The sequence below is a fragment of the Mastomys coucha genome, unplaced genomic scaffold (genome assembly GCF_008632895.1).
Source record: "Mastomys coucha isolate ucsf_1 unplaced genomic scaffold, UCSF_Mcou_1 pScaffold17, whole genome shotgun sequence".
Taxonomy (NCBI): Eukaryota; Metazoa; Chordata; class Mammalia; order Rodentia; family Muridae; genus Mastomys; species Mastomys coucha.
The window spans coordinates 35,675,322-35,680,704 of NW_022196899.1; positions in this window are offsets into that span (position 1 = coordinate 35,675,322).

The following is a 5,383-nucleotide window of genomic DNA, read 5'->3' on the forward strand; positions in this document are numbered from 1 at the left end:
CTAGGAACTGATCCACTGTCTTCCCTTCTCCACCTGGATCAATCAGGTGGACTTGCTGACTTGGATCAATCAGGGCCATCGTCACATTTCTTGGACTTGTTCTCAGATTACTTTTTGGGTTTGCAGGAAAATGTTGCCAGGCTGCAGCAGCCTGTGGATTTTAATTAGTATATCAGCACACATCACCCTTTTCTAAGTCCTTGTTCATTCAATCTCCAAGGAACTTGCCTTCCTAAAGTTTGGAATGCCATTTCAGAAGTCTGCAAATGAATATGCACAAACATATCCAATAGACTGTTTGTGTTGGACACAGGGCCTTCGAATTTCCATGTGGTCAATCCTAAGAATGCTCACACAGTCAAGGGCTTGGGGCATGGATGGTTCTAGAATCTAGTCACTAGAATGTCCGTTATTTTCAGCCCTGTGCTGCACTTTATCATTAAGCCCAAACAGAGACATTAACTATTACTTCTGAACACCTATAGAAGTTTTCAAGAATGTTTCATTGTGCAGGGCTTCTTAGCCTCTGTCCATGTTCTCAAGAAATTTAACTTTTTTTGGTTGTGAACCTCACTTCTCAGGTCTCAGTGGACTCTTCAGTGATCTGCTTTCTGAAACAGACTGATGTCTCTTGATGCAATGCATATTGACCCCTAAACAAGCCTGTTTTATTCTTTTTTTTTATTGGATGTTTATTTACAATATCTCCTTTCCAAGGTTCCCCTCCATAAAAAGAAAATAAAAAAGAAAATAAAAAACAAAAACTAAAACAAACTCCTGTTCCCTCCCCACTTTGCTCACCATCCCACCCCATCCTGCTTACTGGCCCTGGCTTCCCCTACACTGGGGCATAGAACCTTCACAGGGCCAAGGGCCTCTCCTCCCACTTATGACCGACTTGGCCATCCTCTGCTATACATATGCTTCTGGAGCCATGAGTCCCACCATGCGTGCTCTTTGGTTGGTGGGTTAGTCCCTGGGAGCTCTGAGGGTACTAGTTAGTTCATATTGTTGTTCGTCCTAAGGGGCTGCAAACCCTTCAGCTCCTTGGGTCCTTTCTCTAGCTCCTTCATTGGGGACCCTGTACTCAGTCCAATGGATGGCTGTGAGCCTCTACTTCTGTATTAGTTGGGTACTGTCAGAGCCTCTCAGGAGACAGCTATATCAGGCCCCTGTCATCCAGCACTTGCTGGCATCCACAATAGTGTCTGGATTAGATAATTAAATATGGGAAGGATTCCCAGGTGGAACAGTCTCTGAATTGTCCTTCCTTTAGTCTCTGCTCCATAGTTAGTCTCTACAACTTCTTCCATGGGTATTTTGTTCCCCCTTTTAAGAAGGAATTAAATGCCTGCATTTTGGTCTTCCTTCTTCTTGAGTTTCTTGTGGTTTGTGGGTTGTACTTTGTGCATTCTGATCTTCAGGGCTAATATCCACTTATCAGAGAATGCATACCATGTGTGTTCTTTTCTGATTGGGTTACTTCACTCAGGATGACATTCTCCAGATCCATCCATTTCCCTAAGAATTTCATAAATTCATTGTTTTTAATAGATGAGTAGTACTCCATTGTGTAGATGTACCACATTTTCTATATCCATTCCTCTATTGAGGGACATCTGGGTTGTTTCCAGTTTCTGGCTATTATAAATAAGGCTGCTAAGAACATAGTGGAGTATGTGTCCTTATTAAATGTTGGAGCATCTTCTGGGTATATGCCCAGGAGTGGTATAGCTGGGTCCTCTGGTAGTACTATGTCCAATTTCCAGAGGAACCACCAAACTGATTTCCAGAGTGGTTGTACCAGCTTACAGTCCCACCAGTAATGAAGGAGTGTTCCTCTTTTTCCACAACCTCGCCAGCATCTGCTGTCACCTGAGTTTTTTATCCTAGCCATTCTGACTGGTGTGAGGTAGAATCTCAGGGTTGTTTTGATTTGCATTTGTCTGATGACTAGTGATGTTGAACATTTCTTTAGGTGCTTCTCAGCCATTCAGTATTCGTCAGTTGAGAATACTTTGTTTAGCTCTGTACCCCATTTTTAATAGGGTTATTTGGTTCTCTGGAGTCTAACTTCTTGAGTTCTTTGTATATATTGGATATTAGCCCTCTATCAGATATAGGCTTGGTAAAGATCTTTTCCCAATTTGTTGGTTGCCTTTTCATCCTATCGACAGTGTCCTTTGCCTTACAGAAGCTTTGCAATTTCATGAGGTCCCATTTGTCAGTTCTTGATTTTAGAGCAGAAGCTATTGGTGTTCTGTTCAGGAAAATTTCCCTGTGCTCATGTGCTTGAGGCTCTTCTCCACTTTCTTTTCTATTAGTTTGAGTGTATCTGGTTTTATGTGGAGGTCCTTGATCCACTTGGACTTGAACTTTGTACAAGGAGATAGGAATGGATCGATTTGCATTCTTGTACATGCTAACTCCCAGTTGAGTCAGCACCATTTGTTGAAAATGCTGTCTTTTATTCCACTGGATGGTTTTAGCTCCTTTATCAAAGATCAAGTAGCCATAGGTTTGTGGGTTCATTTCTGGGTCTTCAATTCTATTCTATTGATCTACCTGCTGTCACTGTACCAATACCATGCAGTTTTTATCACAATTGCTCTGTAGTACAGCTTAAGATTCGGGATGGTGATTCCACTAGAGGTTCCTTTATTGTTGAGAATAGTTTTGGCTATCCTGGATTTTTTGTTATTCCAGATGAATTTGTAAATTGCTCTTTCTAAGTCTGTGAAGAATTGAGTTGGAATTTTGATGAGGATTGCATTGAATCTGTAGATTGCTTTCGGCAAGATGGCCATTTTTATTATATTAATCCTGCTAATCCCTGAGCATGGGAGATCTTTCCATCTTCTGAGGTCTTCTTCAATTTCATTCTTCAGAAACTTGAATTTTTTGTCAAACAGATCTTTTACTTGCTTAGTTAGAGTCACACCAAGGTATTTTATACCATTTGTGACTATTATAAAGGGTGTTGTTTCCCTAATTTCTTTCTCAGCCTTTTTATCCTTTGTGTAGAGGAAGGCTACTGATTTGCTTGAGTTAATTTTATATCCAGCTACTTTGCTGAAGTTGTTTATCAGGTTTAGGAGCTCTCTGGTGGAATTTTTGAGGTCACTTAAGTATACCATCATATCAGCAAATAGTGATAATTTGACGTCTTCCTTTCCAATTCATATCCCTTTGATCTCCTTTTGCAGTCTAATTGCTCTGGCTAGGACTTCGAATACAATATTGAATAGGTAGGGAGAGAGCGGGCAGCCTTGACTAGTCCCCGTTTTTAGTGGGTCTCAGTGAACTCTTCAGTGATCTGCTTTCTGAAACAGACTGATGTCTCTTGACACAATTCACTTTGTCCTCCAAAGAAGCTTGTTTTATTGTTAAAAATTCTCTGTGCTAACAGTATTTTCTTTTCTTCCTTCCTTTCTTTTTTATTTGCTTTATGGTATATGCAATTAATCAAAGATTAATTTTCCTAAATTAATTAGATTAGTTTTCCTAAAATTTTTCTCATTGAAAAGTAAATGAAAAGTTTTCTTTTGGTTTTCAGTTTCAGTGAGTCCTATCTTTTGGGAACATAGACACCTTAGAGCCCCATTTAAATCAGAGTTTGGTCTCTTGGCTCTGTGCTTTCTTATCTGTGACTCAATTCTGAAAGAACAGAGTGAGATTTTCATCCCATTTGTAGGAAGACCTTAGGTATTCCCTTCTACCTAATGTTTGATGGTTATATTTCCAATCTACTGTACCTGGAATATAAGGGACATAAATACTTCACTTGGACAGTAGCATTCCTTGTGGCTTGCAGTCTGAGATCACATGGCCTTCTCCCCAAATTTCCTGGGTCCTATGGCACTAGTGATTAGTAAATTCATGCCTTTATTACTAGAATGTAATCTAATTTTAACAAATTACATTTTCTGTAAGCTATTGTCAAATAATCTTAGGTTCCAAAGTCCTGAGGGCCAGAATTTCAGTATAGCTTACTTGACACATAACACAATGTAACAGCAAGTGCCTGAGAAGCCCAAGATGTCTCTGGATAGTATGATTCTCAAAGGAGGACTGGGGCTCCAAGGCTGGGCTGTTATTGGCAGAGTCTATCGAGCACTGTTGAACAAGAGGGCAGAGGCATTATATAAGTTGTTAACAAACTCAAATGTGTTTCTAATTCCAGCTCCAGATACACAGAGTGAAAATAAATAAGAGAACTTTAAAGTACTTTCCTCACAGCATATTTCTGTTTTGTCTTGAAATCTTCTGAGAAGTGTTTCTTCCTCTTTTGAGGGCTTAGCATTGAGACAGAAAGAAAAGCAGAGGCTAGCATCCACGGAGGATTAGGCAGAGGGTAAAGACTGTTCTGTAACACCCAGGGGGACTAAAGAATGAGACGAGTGGAATTCAGCGAAGCTTGCTGCTTTTGGCAGTGGGTGGGAGCCTTGGAGTGACTGAGAACAGGGGTGAGCAAGGAATCGAAATGCTTTTCTACTAACATTCTACTCTGCGCAAGCTCATCTGATTGATGATGCATTTATAAATCATTAGAACATCTATTCTCTGGACACTGGGTTTGTCTTTCTTTCACATTAAACTTTGGGACAGACCCCAAAGGTATTATATAGTTAATGTGGAGAAATAAGGGGCCTGGCTTGTGCTTCTCATTGGTTCATTAGAGACATTATTTTATGTAAAAGACTTCAGAACTAAAATTGGAGTAACAGTATGTGTTTATGCTACTTTGTCAACTTTAGATAAGCCTTTTTTCTTTATACAAGTCTATTTTTATTTCTAAAAAATAATATGTAAGTAAAGCTAGCTTGATTTTTAAAATCAAAGTTCATTTAGTGATAATGTACTTTTTATAATATAATTGGAGTAAAATACTGACATTTAGTAGTTTAAACAAAGTATCATTCATGTAAAAATCATGTTATTGTATGTAAAATTTAATTAGAAAATTCATGGAACACAACAACACAGCATCTGCTTGACAAGGTTGACTTAGGACAGAGCAGAATTCACAGTGAGGCTCGACGCTCACTAAGCTGTCAACACTTAGACTCGTGTTCTAAGGTGCCTCAAGAACTGAGCCGACGAGACGGAACCCCCATAGCCAAGACTTACTGGCCTCACAGAAGGTCTACTGACCACTCACTTCATTGGTATGACCTCGTTGCTCACACTATTGTCCTTTAAATTAAAATCAGTGTCAGCAGCTCTGATCTCCATTTTCAGACAGAAGAAAAATCTGTGTTTTACAGTTAAAATTTGTATAAAAGTTAAGCTCTGAAGTATTTCTTCTCCAAGAGAAAAGTTCTAATGTTAAAACTCTTGAGAGAGAGAGAGAGAGAAAGAGAGAGAGAGAGAGAGAGAGAGA